General features: G+C 35.9%; 1 protein-coding gene across 15 annotated transcripts in view; it reads left to right on the forward strand.

Annotated features, from left to right (window-relative positions):
- The window catches only part of LOC128855456 (segmentation protein cap'n'collar), a 287928-nt gene that overhangs the window by 180098 nt on the left and 88312 nt on the right, over nt 1-19518 (forward strand). The gene's annotated exons all lie outside the window — the stretch shown is intronic.

Raw genomic sequence — 19518 nt, forward strand, 5'->3', positions numbered from 1 at the left:
GTAGCTGCCCGCCCAAGGGTGACTGCTGTTAGAAAAAACTTTCTATTATTTTGCTGTTTCATGTATGGAAATTCGAACCTACGCGCTCCCGAATGGTAGTCACGCACCAGCCCATTCGGTTACGGCGGCCGCGGTTACACGAAATTATTACCTGAATCAGCGGCTGAAATGTAATGAGCCGCTTCAATACCAGCGGCTATTTAAAGCAACTTATTCGCGATCCGATTCAAATCACTCGTCTCAACTTCGTTTGATACGCTTCGATTTGAGCCAAGTTGATGTAATGTGATTTGATTGTGTTGATTTTTTCAATTGTAATCAATTCGTTTTAGCTCGAGGATCGATGTTCGAAGCTATTCGCCCGCAAGCTAGCCGCCGTTTTTGTTATGATTATAATGCTGCTGTTTGAATTGTTATTGTTGTAATCAATCGGTAGTCTGATCGGTGATGGCTCTTACAAAAGTTCACAAATACACACACACACACACACACACACACACACACACACACACACACACACACATATGCCATAGCCACATACATATGCATGTATGAGTAAATTTGATTGATACGTGCACAATATTAGAGCTTTCAGTTTTTGGTGTTGTTGACATTTTAACTTTTATTTTGTTGTTTTACCCGCTGATAGGACCCATTTTACAGTTGACACGTTAAGGTATTCAACAACAAAAACTTCCAATGCATCAACAAAAATATTTTCAATACTTGATTGTAACCAATGCGCTGTCAAATGAAGCTGATTAACCGATAATAAAATATTTCACAGTCTGAGGGTGCGAGAATTTGTTTTATTTTTTAATTTTCAACATTTCTCTCTGTTGTTTTTGTATATTTTTTTTTGTATATATTTTTTTTGTTTTTTTTTTTTGTTTTTGTTTTTGGTTTGGCTTGGTTTTTTATATTTTTTTGGATTTTTTCGTGAATTTTTATAATTTTTTTTCCGTAGTTTTTTCTGTTTTTATTTCTTTGCATTTCTATGTTTCGTTGTGCGCTCAGTTATTTTGTTGGCTTCGACTGAAGAATCTCCATTGAATTGCGTTGTGTATGTTTGTCGGCAGCTATGCATTACCGCTGTTTATGTGTCTAAGAAATGCTCTTATTGTTAATTATATTGCGTTATGTCATTCCGTGTTGGCTTTTTTTTTAAGTTATATAACTTAAAATCCATCCAACGGAAGTTTTAAATAAGTTTATTGACTTTAGTAAGAGAAAATTTTAGGTGCGCATTATCGAAATAGTCGAACAAAACCATTTCATTTTCAAAGTACATTTTTTTTTTTTCAAAAATATTCTTTACTCAGAAAGGCTCTTAAGGGGTTATACGCAGTTATGAAGCAAATAAAAGACGGGTTGTCAAGGATTTATCCTGAAGAAACTTCAGAATATTTTAATTTGAAAATTTTTGCCGGTTATAAAAGCATCCTTCAAGAACGTAACAAAATTTTTTATTTATGAAAATGTTGATTATAAAGCGCGCTGCAGGCGATTTCTGGAACCTCCTTTAAAAAAAGACGATTTACGGTGTACATCGTAACTCAGGATTGGATTATCTGAAATCAAAAAACCAAACAAATTTTGTTAATATATTAGATTATCTAGTAATTAATCGTTCGGCTAATCAAAATAGTGAATTTTCACAAAATGGCAGCTTTTAAAAGAAATGATTTCGATTTTACGTTAAAATTTGGCCGTAAATTGATTATAAAATGGAAAATAAGTATCAGATTTACAAAAGGAACGATTAATTACTAGAAAATGTATCTTTAAAGATTGAGTTAAAACGGTTGACCGATCAAACAAGCCGTTTTCGAGATATCGTGTACACCGACTTGAAAAATGCCGTTTTGAAAAAAACTCGTTTAAAGTTTCAATACCTACCTTAAAACGTGCCGAGGCATCTCTACATATTTAGGTATAACTCCGAAAGTATTGCTTAGATCTACTTCAAATTTCGTGCGTATACTTTTGAATATATGTACATTACAAAAATGCAATAAAAAAATCGATTTTTTTGAAAGTCATAACTGCGTATAAACCCTTAAGGAGCCACATATTATTCACGCTCCATAAACTTAATGGCTCCCACTCATAGACGAAACTAAGTCGGTTCCATATTTGTTAAACAGAGGTTTAAGAAAACCCATTGTTTATGCTAATCAAGTCGAGTTGGCACCTGTTTTTCTAATTTAATGTGACCCCACAACAAGCTGGTACTACGAGCGTTACTTTTTGTATATTGCGCCCTACAACGAAAACACAATAAACTAATAGTGAAGTGGCTTTATTGCCACCACTTTGATCAAGCATTTCCTGGAAAACATATAGAAAATCGAAAATGCAAGTTTATTCCTGATATTATTGCCTCCCCATTAACATTTTATCCAGCTCTTGAAACATTTCTGGAACTCTATTTTTGGTATTGCCATCGGAGCGGACTTCCAATTTTCCATTACCTCCTTTCGGCTGTTAAAACGCCTTCTATCAGCCGTCAGCTGAAAATTCGGTGATTCTTGTGTATGGTATTCATTTCGTTTTTTGTCCAAAATGTACGGATAATGATGGCACTGTGCGAAGGTGCGTTATCATGGTGCAAAATCTACGAGTTGTTTTCGCATAAATCCTTTCTTTTTTGGCGAATTGCTTCACGTAAACGCCGCATAACGCTCAAATAATATTTCTTATTAACTGTCTCAGGTTCTGGCAAAAATTCGTGGTATACAATACCGTTCTAAATCCATAAAAGCCGTGAGCATTGCTTTCTTTTTTGACTGAAAACGACGTGGCTTTTTGCTTTTGGTTCATTTGGAGCTCTCCACTCACTCGCCCAATGTCTGCTTTGCGTGTCGTATTCTTATGGTAACAAATGTCTCATTTCCAGTAATGATGTGTTTGAATCATGTCTTTGGTGATATCAACGAGGTCGTTTTTGCATGAAATTCAGGTCCTTTGGGATCAACGTTGCTCAAACCCAAATCATTTCAATGCCCTGAAAGGATCCAATAAGCAATGTTCAAAGCCTCAGCTAGCTCTCTTATGGCCTGGAGGATAATTTGCGTTTATTGATCAACTTTTCTTTCACTTTATTGATGTTTTCATCGGTTTTCGATGTCGAGGGTCTGCCACTACGTTCCTCATCCGCAATGGACTCACGATCTCTTCCATAACGAGTTTATGACACTCGGGTGACACGGATGGGTGGGATGTTTTCTTTAAAGTATCATTACCGAGACAGTTTGCCAACATTTCTAAGATTTTCGCCCCATTGAATCAATTTTTAATGCAAAATGTTTAATTCAAACTCGTTGTTGCAAACTCAAATCCATTTTAAAAACTGTAAAAAATCGAAAACACGTGCTGAGGTAGATTTACTCAAGACGTCGTAAAATTTGCAAATGTCAAGCACTGGCGATAAAATTCAGGTGAGAATGTAAGTCACAAATGTGACAACCTAACAAAAGAGCATAACTCAAATCAGTTGACTTAGAGCAGTTGTTCCGGGAGTTTTTTGATAAACTCACTGAAAAAATAACAAATAAAGCTCGTAAAACCGTTATATCTAAGTTTATGTTAAAAAATGCCAAATTGTTTGATAAAAATGCCAAAGTTTTTTATAAAAATGCCAAATTTTTTGATAAAAATGCCAACGTTTTTTATAAAAATGCCAACTTTTTTGATAAAAATGCCAAAGTTTTTTATAAAAATGCCAACTTTTTTGATAAAAATGCCGAATTATACCTCATCACACATAGTTTTGCATAGGCGCAAAAAATAAAAGGCAACTCTCGTACAAAGGGTTCCGTTTTTGCTCTCTTTTGCAAGCTCTTGGTGAAGTATCTCTTCTCTATGTGGGGCGGTGGGGATTCTCAAAAAGATTTGGAGGACTTCAGATAAATATAAATTAGAGATTTTCTGATGCTTATCCTGAGCTTAAGTTTACACTTTTTTCTTTTGCGTCATCGGGAAGAGCCTGAGGAAATTCCACCACAGAGGAATCGTGTTAACCGTACCGAACCTGTTTTTAGTCTTCAAGTAGCTTTTGCATTTAAACGTACTGAAATGCACTTCAGAATGAGGAAAAATTGTTTTCTCTAGTCAGCTTTCTAACTATGTATTATATAGGGGTTTAGGGTTAAAAATAAAAATTAGTAAAACCAAATTAAATAAAATAAATGAAAAAATTAAATATGGTGAATTTTCAATAAATACAAAAAAAAAAATCAAAGAATATATAAGCAAATAAAGCTAAGTAGATGACTGTAGTGATGGATATCTTGTAAAGCATCGATCACACAATTTAAAGTTTACGCTCGTTGTCAAGGTGAAATTTCACACTAAAAAAATTTGTTTGCTGGATTTTGTTATCCATTCAGATGTGAGTTACAGGGTGTTAACAATGGAAGTAACCAAAGAGAAAATTCTGTACATTTTACAGTTTTCCTTAGATAAAGGCGTAAATGCCAGCCAGGCCGTTGCAATGTGAATGGTGGTTATGATGGTATGGTATTAGAAACAGCTCTTTTTTTGACCACTTGGTCTTTCATGCAGGCGGCTTCGCATCCGAGCACTACCGTACGATAGTCACGCACCAAGGCTTTCGGCGACGGCGGCAGCCTTCTAACTACTTTCCGGACATCCCCTCGAAGTGCCTCAAAGTGTGTAATTTCGACTTCCGATATCTTATCACATCCTGCATGTAATAAACAAATTCATATGCAAATATATTTTATTGTATTTATGTTGTGCGTAGCTCCAACTAATTCATACCCGAATGGACAACACAGCCGCCAGTCGTCATCTGGAGAGCCAATAATGACACCATATTTGAACTCATTTGGGGGTTTAAAAATAGTATACTAAGTGTACCGAACGTCTACTCATCCGTTCAAGTGCAATTACAAAATTTTCAATTTCAGTTTTTGTTTGTTACCACACAAATTTTAATTAAGCCAATTATATGAAATTACAAAAAAATCGAATTGAACAGCTTCAAAATGAAATTTCAATTCCACGCAAAGCTGCATGCATTTGAAGCGGAGCGAAAGAAAAAAATCACAATGAAACTTAATAGGCCAACGCACCGCACCAGCACAAAAATCAACGGCCAACCCATTAATTTCAGCAGCCAGTTAGTTAACTAACACACTTCGGTTGCGTTGTAGTTGGGTTATTGTTGAAAATTGGCGTTATCATCATCAGCATCAGCATCGCCAAAAAGAGGCAACAACAACAAAATATGTCTATGGTATAAATATAGCAACGTTGTAGCTGCTGGGCAATTGACGGCGTTGAATTTGAGGCAATTGCCATGAGAAATAATTTTTGTATTCATTACCAACTAAAGCATTATACATATGTATGCGTGTGTGTGTGTGTACTTAAACTAAAAAGCTTGCTATTTGCCGTTCAAAGTACGCTTGCGCGGCATAATTACAACTCAATTAGCTGGAAATGTCTATCGAATCAGCCGCGCGCACACCAATCGCCAATGCTGGCATTTGAAGGCGTCGGCGGCGGTTGCAAAGCAAATGAAAGGGCAACAAACACAAAATGCCGGGTGTTATTTTGTCGGAATGGCTGTCGAGATGGCGGCGGCGGCGGCAGTGCGTTGCAACGCCGTTTAAATTGGTGATGGGCCGGGCCAGCCAGTCACTGTCGCAGCCGTTGTTAGGTTACAATTTCCGGTGATGAAAACAAATCAAAAGCTGGAAGTGTTGAAAACCGCGCGCCATCATTGAATTCTTCTGCTGCTTTGCAGTTGCTGTTGAAAGCGCAAAATCCGTTAATGAAGTGGCGATTCACAAGCCGCTGATGGCTGGCGTTGCTTGGTGCGCACATTGTTGTTATTGCTGTGCAACACTTGTTGTTGAAATGTCGACTATAGTGATTCCACTTGTGGCAATTCGTTTTCCAGTCATTTTAAGTCGCAGCTACTTTTATGCGGTTCTTCTGCATGCACTCATGAACCTGATTCATTTACCACGCGCAAATTTTCTACTTTGTAATGATGATTGCGCTCGGTTTTTAATGATTTGCAACACTAAATGGCTGTTTGCCTGCTTGCTGCATAAAAATGAAAAGTGAGAAACGTGTCAGCGAAAAAACAAAAGTGTTTCAATTTTCCCCTAGTTTCGGTTTTTTGTTTTTGTTTATGGCGGTGCGGGTGAAATACCGTAAAACTGTGCCATCACTAGCCAAGTGGTTTTGCGCAAAAGCAACATCGTTATCAGCACAACCAGAGTCATCATTGGCATTGGCGTTCGTGTAATAAAAAATATGAAATAAAGAATAACAATGGAAAAGCGCAACACTGGGGACCTTGCGACCTTCAAAATTACTATGATGATATGTGAAAATGCATAGATTAGTTGTATTTTCAGTCGTAAGTTTACAGTTATTCAGGATGACGAAAACATTATGTACACTACATACATATTATGATTCTTGATAGGGTCTTTCAATAGGAGGTGTCATTTTACTACTTTAGTCATTGCTTTTTGAACAAACTAAGACTGCCATTTGTCACATCAGCACGCAATAGGAGGAGGAGGAGCTCGGCCAAACACCGAATAAAGGGTGTAGGAGCTAATTATATTAGTTTGGGAAATAATAAATCCATTACTTTTGAGTACAATTTTTGCGTAAATGGTTTAAAACTTTTTGGGTCTAAATGGTTTAAGGCGACAGATACCTGTGAACGACCATATTTCCCCTGTTTTTCATTAAAATTATTTAAAATGAAGAAGTCAATATTTTTTTATTTACAATGGGCACACAGTTTATTTATACATTAAAATATGTAATATAATTTTTTTTTATTTTAACCATTTAAAATGGCGGATGTACACTCAATTCTTCCAGGAAGGTCGCAGCGGGGCTTCTCAATCGGCGGGCATTGTAGCATCGGCGTCAGTGACCTGAATACAATAAAACCAAAAATGTCTTTGTTCATTAATGTCATAATTTCTATATAAATTACAAAAAAAAAATGTAAAGAAAAAAATCGCGGAATAAAATGTTTAAAAAAACAATTTTGGGGCGAATTTTCCTACTATTTTTGCTTCGAAAAAATTATTTTTTCGAAAAATTTTCGAAAACTTGAAAATTCACATAGCAGGTAATATCATAAAAAAGATGTGTGCAAAATTTCAGGGAGATCGGTCAATAACTTTTCCAGTTATCGTGTACGCCAATTCGAAAAATATAGTTTTGAGAAAAATGCATCTAAAGCTTGAATACAACGTAACTATTGTACATCTCTCCCAGAGCTCGAACGCAAAGAATAGAGTTGTCACGGTTGACGATCTATAACATAAGAAATACTTAAATTTGCGTTCTAAAATTGTTTTTCACATATTCTTAAAGGATTATATTAACATTTTATGAAAAAAAATTTTTTTTTTCGAAATTTTACAGGTATCTGCCCCCTTAAAACTTTTTTATCTCGAAATTATCGGCATTTTCTTTAACATAAACACATCATTCACAATTTCAGTGACCTGGCTTGCAAATGCCTCGCCTCTATCTAAGAAAAACTGTAAAATGCACTGAATTTTCTCTTTGTTGACTTCCATTGTTAACACCCTGTAACTCACAACGGAATCGAACAAACAAAAAACAGCAAACAAATTTTTTTAGTGTGAAATTTCACCTTGACAACGAGCGTAAACTTTAAATTGTGTGATCGATGCTTTACGAGATATCCATCACTACAGTCATCTACCGGGAAAATAATGGAGATTTTTCTCCCCGAAATAATACTTAGCTTTATTTGTTTATATTTTCTTAGATTTTATTTTGTATTTATTGAAAATTCACAATATTTAATTTTTCCATTTATTTTTTTTAATTTGGTTTTACTAATTCTTGTTTTTAACCCTAAACTCCTATATAATACATAGTTAGAAAGCTGACTGAAGAAAACTATTTTTCTTCATTCATTTAAATGCAAAAGCTACTTAAAGACTATAAAAAGGTTCGGTACGGTTAACACGATTCCTCTGTAGTGGAATTTCCTTAGGCTCTTGCCGATGACGCAAAAGAAAAAAGTGTAAACTTAAGCTCAGCATAAACATCAGAAAATCTCTAATTTATATTTATCTAAAGACCTCCAAATCTCTTTGAGAATCCCCACCGCCCCACATAGAGAAGAGATACTTCACCAAGAACTCGCATATCTAAAGATTTTGCATGTGAAGACATTTAGGTAGCATAAACTTTAAAATGGGTGATCGATACTTTACGAGATATCGAACAGTACAGCATCTACCGGGAAAATAATGTAGGTTTTTCTCCCCTAATTAATACTTAGCTTTGTTTGTTTATATATTCTTTGATTTTTTTTATTTATTGAAATTCCGCAATATTTATTTTTTTCATTCATTTAATTTAATTTGGTTTTACTAATTTTTAGTTTTACTTTATTAATAACGTATTACTTTATATTTTTTATTTTTATCTTTATTTTACTATTTTTTCTATATTTATTTTTATTTTTATATATTTTTTATATTTTTGTATATTTTTTTTATATCGTCTTAATTTTTATTTTATAAATTGTTTTTGTTTGACCAGATTTTATGTATTACTTTACTTTAATTTATTATTTTTATTTTATTTTTTTTTTATATTTTTTAAATTGTTTTTATATCTTTATATATTTTTGTTTTTGTGTATAGTTTTTTGTATGTTCGTATATATTTTTTTTATATTTTTGTATATTGTTTTTGTATACTTTTTTTTTGTATATGTTTTTATTTTTTTTATTTTTGTATATTTTTTATATTTTGTTTACAAATTTTTTTAATATTTTTTTGTTTTTTGTTTTTGTTTTTCTTTATTTTTAATATTTTTAAATTTTTTTTTTACATGTTTTTATTTTTTTTACATACCTATATTTAATTATTGGTATTTTCTTTTATTTTGGTTTCTCTTTTTTTGTTTTCATTTTATTTTACGGTAGTATACCTATATTCAATGAAAATTTCTTTAGCAATCCGAAATTGGAAAATAAAACCAACTATTTTCTTCCCGCAAAGTCCACTGTGCTCGCCTCGTGGTGTCCTTGACAAGTATTCGCTGATGATTCCGTTATTTATTTCTGAAGAAAAACATTTGTGAATCATAATTATTAACCTAAATAAACACTGAAAAGGCATGCGAATGTAAAAAAAAGAAAAAACTTCTTGCATCACTGGCTCCAGTTCTAATCAGCATACGAGGCTAAAATCCAATGACTTTGCTGCCAAACATCAAATAGCAAACGCGCCAACATTGCGTACTGGCAGATGGTCGGTGCTGCGCTAGACACAACAGCAGGCGTGATATGATAGTTTTGTTGTCAACAATGAACTTGCGTAAATTGAAAATTTTATTATAATTTTAGAAAAAAAAAAGAGGTGTGTGTGTGTGTGCCTGGCTCGTTGCTCGGCATTCATTGCATTGTGGGCCGAAAACTCGGCCACTTGGCCGTTTCGCCGGTCATTCACTCGTTCGTTCGAATTTCGACATTGGCAAGTAATCTTCTCTCGTCCACACTCAACTCGTTGTATTTCGCCTGGTTTTAATGAATGAATGAATATGAATTTTATGAATATTGAAATCACTTGCCGGCAGCCTTTACTACAAAATGCCACCAACAACACAACACATCACACCATATTACAATTACCGCCACTTAAAGAGCAGAGCCACAGCACAGCACAGTGCAGAGAGGAAAGGAACAAACTCATCGTTACGTTGCCTTGTACCGCTTCTATGACGCGCGTCCACAATTCATAACACAAAACTTACATTGTTTTTGGCTTTGTTGTTGTTGCTGTTGGGTTTGGTAAAAAGCGCAAGCATCATGATGATCGCCATGAATCGGTAAAAAGTACTAATACTAATATTTTACTATCTTTAGGTCAAGAACTTCTCTGATGTGCTATGCGTACGACTTTTGTAGGTGTTTACAGCGAACAAGTGGAAAAAGCGGTCAATCTTGGGGTTTGTTTTTGAAATCGATAGCTACTCTTTGAAAATAGCAACATAAGCACAACACAGACATTACATAACAACAACAATAACAGTAACAAGTTTTCTAAAAGTCACTTCAAATGAGTTGGTTAAAATTCTGTTAAGATTTCATAAATGAGTTGGCTATTTACCATTTGAGTGGCGTAGGTCAACGGAAATATACAAATTAGCTGGGTTGTAGATTTTCGAGTGAACTGTTAGTGATAATTCTAAGCTTAAGATAATTCAAACTTTAGTAAACAAACGCATGCATGGGTGCATTTATTCGTGTATGGAGCGTTTAAAAAAAGTTACAAAATCTGAAAAGACAAACTATTTTGGAATTTTGTAAAATAAAATAAAATTCATAAAAATTAAACTAAATAAATTATTTAAGAGTTTGAAATCTTAATAAGTTGTTTTTCGTTGTTGTTGTAGCAGCAAAAACATTCCCCATACACGGCGAGTGCTGCTGAAGTAACAGTCCTTGGCCGGACGTATAATAAATCCGGGTAGTACCGGTAGTGTAGAACCGATTGTCGGGAGAACGAAATTTTAAGAAATAGTAGGCATTAGTTATAGGCAGAAATAGTTCCCTGTCCTCTTACTAGAGTTTCAGAAGTTTTTTCTTTGAAAACTATCCTTTTCATTTTAAGTGACGCCGGTGCGCACTTTAAATGGACTGGTTGCCCGCAATTCAAAGAGCGTGGCATTCACAGAGGAAGTTCTCTTAAAGGAATCCTTATACAGGGCTCGGAATATATAATTCCTAGTTGGAGCAGTTGAATTTGGTATCCCCGCAAAACTAATACGGCTATGTAAGTTGACGTTGCTCAACACCAGCAGCGCCGTTAGAATTGGGAAGGACCTCTCCGAGCCGTTTGATACCAAACGAGGTTTCAGACAGGGTGACTCGCTGTCGTGTGACTTCTTTAACCTGATGTTGGAGAGCATCGTACGAGCCGCAGAACTTAATCGCTCAGGCACAATTTTTTATAAGAGCGTACAATTGCTGGAGTATGCCGATGATATTGACATCATCGGACTTAACAACCGCGCTGTTAGTTCTGCCTTCTCCAAACTGGATAAAGAGGCAAAGCGAATGGGTTTGATGGTGAACGAGGACAAAACGAAGTACCTCCTGTCTTCAAACAAACAGTCGGCGCACTCGCGTATCGGCACCCACGTCACTGTTGACAGTTATAATTTTGAGGTTGTAAAAGACTTCGTGTATTTAGGAACCAGCAACTATAACAATGTCAGCTTTAAAATACCACGTAGAATCTATCTTGCCAACAAGTGCTACTTTGGACTAAGTAGGCAAATGAGTAGTAAAGTCCTCTCTCGACGAATAAAACTAACACTTTACAAGACTCTCATCATGCCCGTCCTAACGTATGGCGCAGAAGCTTGCACGATGAAAACATCCGATGAAGCGACGCTTCGAGTGTTCGAGAGAAAGATTCTGCGTAAGATTTTTGGACTTTTGCACCTTGGCAACGGCGAATATCGTAGACGATGGAACGATGAGCTGTATGAGCTTTACGACGACATAGACATAGCGCAGCGAATAAAGATCCAGCGGCTTCGTTGAAAGTATTCGAAGGCGTACCAGCTGGTGGTAGCAGAGGAAGAGGAAGGCCTCCTCTGCGTTGGAAAGATCAGGTGGAGAAGGACTTGGCTTCACTTGGTGTGTCCAATTGCCGCCGGTTAGCACGAGAAAGAAACGACTGGCGCGCTTTGTTAATCTCGGCCAAAATCGCGTAAGCGGTTATCGCGCCAATTAAGAAGAAGAAGAAGTTGGAGCATCGGGCGGCAACAACGCCTCTGCGCCATCGAACACGTTTTGGTGTGAGAGCTCTAAGTTCACTCTAATTTTTATCTCAGACAGTGTATTCTGCCCAGCTTGTGAAGACGAGGATGAGACGGCGGACCACTTCCTGTGCGTCTGCCCCGCCTTTGCTCGAATCGGGTTTGAGTTCTTTGGCACTGATGTGTTAAGCAGCGACCATCTTGTCTCCTTGCCACCACAGGATCTACTCAGATTTCTTCGGAGATGGGGTAGATTTAAAGAAAAGGGAATCCAAGTGTAGTACAATGGACTTAATTATTGTCTGAGTGCTGCACTTGCTAGTTGTCCCGGAAAAAATAAAACCCGTTCGAGTTGAGTTGGTGAGAGTGAATGCGATACTGGGCATCTGCTCGCGCCGCTGGCTCTCTGCTCTACTTCTGGCTACAGGCAAGAGAGTAGGGTTTCTGTATCTGGACTCTATTCTCTAAATCCTGTTTTAGATGCTTCCTTTGCTCCCTTGTTTTCCGAAGCTCCTTCACGTTCTGTTGCACAATACAGACTTACGCCCTCAATCCCAACTGCACCCGAAGATATAAGTGTGGTCCGGGGGATACATATAAAGAGTGATCAATTTAAAGGTATCGGATTTTAATATGAAATAAAATAATGAAAATTCAAATAGACTGGGTAATCTTTATTATTTTCGAGTGGAACTTGGCCGCAACTGCACCGTAATTCGGCCATCCGTAAACATCAATTTTGAATGACTCGCTGGAGGACTTCGGTCGATATCTCGTAAATAACTTTCTAATAATATTGGCTTTCAATGCCTCAATCGAGACTGGTTTATCCACAAAGCATTTAAACTTTACATACCCCCACAAATAAAAGTCCAAAGGTGTGATATCACACGATCTTGGCGGCCAATCCACTGATCCGATAAATTGCTCACCGAAACGACATCAAACAACGCAGTAAATCCATTGTTTTACGAGCTATATGGCAAGTGGAGATGGCGGGCTTCAATTTCCGTATCCGACATCCAAAAGTCGTTTATCATTGCGCGATAGCGTTCGCCATTCAGTGTTACATTGGCGCCGGGCCTCGTATTTGAAGAAATATGTGCCGATGATTCCTCTAGCCCGTAGGCACCAGAACCACACCAAACGTTTGTTTTTAAAGAACGTAATGGCTGTTCTTGAATGGCTTCGGGTTGCTCTTAAGCCCAAATACGGCGATTTTACACTTATTGATGTAGACTTTTGTAACGGCCAAGTCTAGCGTAACTATAAGAGCAGAAGCAACTTCAACTTCCACTGAAGATCCACTCTTTCATAGTTTGGGAATGTTTTTATTTTTATTATTATAATTTTTTTGTTTTACGCAATAATTTGTTCAAGAATGAATTTCGTTCAAGAGCTACGACGTTTGAATTGCTCGCATTGCGTATTTGGCTTCGAATTTCGCTTAGAAGATCATCGTCTTCAATTCCTTCTGCATCTGCCTCGACTAAAACCTGGCAATACTTGCGATTGTAAATGAGCCAAATTTGGATGCACATTGAAAAATTTTAAATTCTAAAAGTTACATTAAGTGAACAATTGTCCACGAAAGTTGCTTTTGTAGTGTCAATAGCTTAAAAAATTTGTTGGCAAGCCAAATATGAGATGCACACCGAAACATTTTAAAATTTTCAGTAAATCGACAATATGAAATAACAATAAAATGCATAGTGCAAATTGAGACAGAAGCCTTGTCAAGCAACTAGCCAAGGGTGCAGGCGTGAGTTATACATACTTCTTTTTATTATTATATTATTATTTTTTTTTATTTTTTTTTTTTTATTTAAATTTTTTTTATTTAATTTTTTTTTATAGAATTTTTTTTATATAATTTTTTTATTTAGTTTTTTATATTTAATTTATTTTTACTAATTTTTTTTTGTTTTTTAATTTTATATATTTCTATTTTTTTTTTATTTTTTTTTTTTTATTTAAATTTTTATTTTATTTGACTTTTTTTTATAAAATTTTTTTTTATATAATTTTTTTATTGACTTTTTTTATTTAATTTTATATATTTATATATTATTTTTATTTTATTTATTTTTTTTTTTATTTTTATTCTTTGATATATTATGATGCAAATTGACATTCTCAATTGAAAATAAAAAACTACTTAAGAAAAATTATACCGCTCCTAGTCGGAACATAGGGCGGAAACTAATATTCTCCATTGATTTCTGGCAGCCGCTATGTATGTGATTTGCTTTCAGGTGGCGGTGGAAGGACTCCCGTGAGCGATTTTTTGTATCCAAGTCTGACGCGGGCGAACTCTGTGTCCACTTCTTTGCTTATTCCATTGAAAAACCATTTTGTGGCAAGATTATCGGCTTCTCCAATCTTTCTTTTTATTTCGAAATTAATTGGGCAGCTTTTAGTAAGCAGAAGAAGGTCCATATTGGAGAATGTTCTCGGCCAAAATTATATTATATATTATAATTCTGCGGCATTTGTTGGCAAACGTTTGAAGACGGCAACTTACAATGAGGTCAGACATAAGCCAGGTCTCAGAACCATATAGGAAATTTGATTTACGCTGGTATTGAAGATTTTAAGTTTTGTTTTTAGTGACAGGGTGCAAGATCATCGCCACTGCGGTCTGCTTAGCTTATGAAAAGCAGTTCGTGCTTTACAAATACGAGCTTGCCGCATTCGCAACGTAGTCAACAACTTTTGTGATTCGGCTACCGAAGTAGCAGAAATTATCCATCTTCGAAAATCTTCCACATCTTCCAATCTTTTTGTTGGTAGTAAGTTCAAGAGAAGATGTGTTTCGTTTTTGTATTCTTATAAGTTTAGTTGTTGGAAAGTTTTATACATTTTAGGGCCAACTGCGCGTGTATTCCTTTCTGGTAGGCGCGGTTTTCGCTGTGATGTCAGCTAATGTGTGAGTCATAATGCAGATGTTATCAGCGTAATCTAGGTCTCTAAGTTCCGGGTTTATCCTCCATTGCAGTGCTTCTAGAACGTCTACATTTGTGAGTTTTAAGACGCCATCAGGAACTGTTGTAAACAAAAGTGGCGATAAGAGGCAGCCCTGTCGAACGACTTTGCTTATGGTAAATTTGCCGCTGAGTTTTCCTTTGAAGCGCACACTTAGCATTGCTTTACTATACAAGGTTTTGATAATGTCGATGATTTTTGTACACAATTATGTGGTATATTATGGTATAAACTGTTCTTAAGTCCCAACAAAGGAATATCTGGCAAGCTTCTCTCACTAAGCAGAGTAGATCTGCGTCTTTTAACAGGATATCTTACAGGTCACTGCAGCCTGAGTTATCATCTAAATAATATTGGTCTATCTGAGACCAATGTCTGCCGCTTTTGCGAAATGGACATAGAAAGCTCAGAACACGTGCTTTGTGAATGTCCTGCGTTGGTCAGACAGAGACTTCATCATCTTGGTGGTATCGTAGTATCTCCATGCAATCTTTGTGCTAAAATTTTTAAAAAGCCTAAAACTATGGTCGCAGTGCGTAATCGCCTTCTAATAATAATAATAATCTGGTATATTATGGCTTAAACGAAATTTTAGGTACTTTCTTCTTTGCTACTAAGAGTTGGGAGTAAAGATAAAAATTGCTTAAACAAATTGGCCAAAAACCAATTTGAATTTTCCACATTTCTGTAGACCTTTTGCTTTTCTATGTCCGTACTTATTTATATATGTATGTATGTATATTTCTGTTATACTCAGAGAGATTTCTGAAATGTATACAAGATGTTTCCTTCATCTCGATTTGGGCTTGTTATTGAGTAATATTTTTTTTCAAGCATTTAAGTTAATAAAAAATAATATTTTATATGTACAAGTCCGTAAATTAGTTTTAAGTCAAGGAACGTGCAAAGGCAGTGCGTACACCTTTTTTTTCATACCAGAGCTTCAGAATTTATCCAAACTTAATAAAACAGAGAGGAAACTTGAAATAAGTATCTACATAGTACTTACATACGTACGAGTATGTTTGTGTAAAAGCATTTTAATTATGTATCTATAGCAGCTAACAAAAGAAAAACAACAATAAAAAACGTCGACAAGAATTTGGGGAAAAGTAAAAACCCCACAAGGCAGCAAGAAACTTGTTACAATCTAAGGAAATTGTCGAAAAAAACCTGTTCCTGCGAAGACAAGTTGCGTGTTGGCCAGTGCGGATGCACAGCAGTGGCATCCATATTGAAAATGGAAGACGACGACAACACATGCATACAACCACCACTCGCGCACAGTGTTTATGCGCATTATGTGTTTACCTACAGGAACCGGTATTGCCACTCACACACACACACGAATGCTGGTGCAGAAACGGCGCGCTGTCGTGAGTAAATGGTGTGAACGCCAATGAAACTCCGCCTCTATTTCATACACTTACGGCAGCAGCAGCTGCAGTGGCTTTTTGTGGCACTCACTTGCATGTGTGTGTGTGACGGATTGAGCGCATGTGCGCAGTAGTTGGCTTTCGTTTCTTCTCGCTCACACATATCCAATTCGAATTTGGATACCCAGTTCTGCTAGCAGCGGCGCTGACTGTGACTACCGCAGTCTACAAACATTTTGTTCGCTCACTCGCTGGTTAGGCTCCAGCTATGCTGATGCTTTTGACTGAAGCTGAGCAGCAGCAGCAGCAACACTAGCATTGGCTGCCGCCGACGTTAGCGGCAATTATTTGTTTTTTACGCTGTTGTGTGCATATGTGTGTGTTTGTGTGTAAATGCAACTCCATCGCCATCTCGGGCCGCCATTTGCGGGCCAATTATTTAGAATCAAATTGAAATTTTTATACTTGAACGCACTTCGGTCGATGGTGGACGCGTAAAACTACCTACCTACCAGCCAAGTAATCGTAATTCGCCGGCGTTAGAGTTCAATTTCAGGCGGCAGTCAGCAAGGAAAGGTGAAGTGGCGCCATTCCTTTGTATGTATTGCACATACATACATACATATGTACGCACATGCACAGCATAGCCTACGAGCTCGAGTCCATTTTTGTTGTGTATTTCTGCGACTTTTGCGCAATAGTCGGTGATTTTAGTGAATGTGGGCGTCGTAAAGTGATTTCTTATGCAAGAAAATATCCTTGCAAGGAAGCATTTGCTCTCGGGCGTGTTAAGTGTTAGCTTGCTTGCGAAGCGCGGAAAAAATTGTGTGAAAACTAGCGACGGCTTTTAAGTTAAATGCAATTGAGAAAAGTGGGAATTTTGCAGAAAAAAATTGGTAATGAAAGTTTTGTGAAGCCTAGGGTCATGTAACTGTGTCAATCACGAAATTTTCAAATAAAAAATAAAACTTGTTTTAGTAAACGAAATTGCAAGCTTAATAAATATCCATTTACTGTTATCATAGTAAACTTTGTTTGCTACAAACTTGTGAAGAGTGAAGCATTTTTAAACTTATAGTACAGTTATTGTTACATATACATACATACATACGTATGTGTGAAATCTTAATAACAAAACAACACGTAAAAGTTGCATAAAAGTGCTGAACAAAGTGAAGGTGTATTGCTGTACAAAAACAACAAAAAGCTTGCCACAACAAACTCTTTGTAAAAGAGGCAAACTAAAAGTACAACAAACAAACAAACAAACAGACATAAAAGTGTCTCAACCAACCATTGTTGCATTGTGTGTTGCCAGCATCATTTTGTCCCTTTATGTGCCACATTTTGGTGTCACAACACTAAGCAAGTATTTGCAAAAAAACAAAACGAAAAACAACAAAAATAAATAAATAAAATTTCATTGCGCAATCAAAATCTTTCGCACTGCAAACCTACATTTTGCGACGGCACAAAAATTGTGACATATCGTAACTCTTTTTTTGTGGATTATTTTATTGCGGCGAATGCGGCTTTGAAATTGAGGTGCGTATCAATTAACTATTGCTTTTAATACCTATTCAACATCTTTTTTTCCTATTTCGCTTACATTCATATCTGCGCAGCGTAATGAGTTGTTGTTAGTTTAACTTTGATTGCAATTATGTTGAGTTTGAAGCGCACTTGAAAATGTGATGAAGCAGTTCAATTTATGATACTTGCGCTTCGTGCACTAAGAGGCATGCACGCATACATACATACATACATACATACATACATATACATATGCAGGAAAATATGCTGTTGTATGTTTGGGCAAATATGCAAACTGCTTCATATCGATTTTTGGTTTACTTACACTTAACCTTTGTTGGTCTAATTAGGAATAAAATCGGCGCTATTCAGCCGAGCTTTCGAAGACCCAAATGCGTTCGGTATTTGAGGATAATTTGAAAGTGAAACAAATTATTTTTTTTTCAAGAACTTGAGAAAATATAATTTCACACTGACTAGTAAAAGTAAAGAATAAAGAAAATTAGTACTGTCGTAAGTTCTGTTACAGTACACTGTGAACGCGTGAAAATTAAGTAATTTTTATGAATTTTTTTTATAAGTAGGGATGATTATTGGAGTATTGTACAAATTATAATTTATTTAACATATATTCAACTATACTGACACAAATTTTTATTAAAAACTATTAAAAATTACAATTGTTATTAATATTAATGCAATGACGTCATAAAAAACGGATGCACCCTGGTGGCCATGATACAGCGGTGAAAAATCATTTGAAAGCAAACAACCTAAAAAAATCTTAATCTATACATCAATGGCTATCGTCGTACGTGGCGGTTAGTTTTGTTTTATATATTTTTATTTTGAGAAAATGGTGCAGGTTTGAAAAATGAGTTTGTGTTTTTACCCGTTTTTGTTTGTTTGCGAAAGGCTTGAAAACATATACATTTTTGGAAAATATTAATTTGGAATTTTTAAAAACGGCTATGTACGACTTTAGCCAATACATGTACAAAAAAAAAAAAAAGAAGAAAAAAATTAAAATCGCTTCATAAATCTTCGAGAAATCGAGGCCACCGAGTTCAGAGAAGTGGTTTCGAGAAAAACGCGTTTAAAGTTTTCATTGGCGGCACTTCACTTTCACTACCTGCACTTTTTGTATTGGGTATAACTTCGTCAATTTTCAAGATTTGAAGTTAAAATTTTGTTTACATATTTTTAAATGTATCTACTTCAAGAAAATGCACAAAAAAAAAAGAATTTTTTTTTGAAAAATCGCAGTGGTGTCCCCCTTAAGTTCGTTATAGCTATGAAGTTATAATATGATACTTTTTTAATGAAGTTAGTTTTAGTTCATCAAAAGCAATATTTAATTTTCATTTGAAATGGTCACCATTTGATTTTATAAAGGGTGGTTAAGTTTCAAGGGCCGGTGTTGATTTTGAATAAAATACAATTTTTTTAGGCAATTTTTGTCATTTCTCTTTATTATGATAATACTGGCAGGGCTCAATTACGTATGCCACAAAGTAGCAGCCAAATGAGCGCCGCGGCCTCGGCGGCACACCTCCATCCGATGGTCAAAATTTTCGATGACGCTGAGGCATAATTGAGGTTCTATGCCGTTAATGTGCCGAATTATCTCATCCTTTAGCTCTTGAATTGTTGCTAGTTTATCGACGTACACCTTTTTTTTTCAAATAGTCCCAAAGAAAGAAGTCCAACGGTGTCGTTGACGTTTAAGTGTGGTTCACCTTCAACATCGGCCCTTGAAATTGAACCACCATTTACAAACCTTCAAACGATTAGGCCA

Source organism: Anastrepha ludens, chromosome 2 (genome assembly GCF_028408465.1).
Source record: "Anastrepha ludens isolate Willacy chromosome 2, idAnaLude1.1, whole genome shotgun sequence".
In the NCBI taxonomy this organism is placed as follows: Eukaryota; Metazoa; Arthropoda; class Insecta; order Diptera; family Tephritidae; genus Anastrepha; species Anastrepha ludens.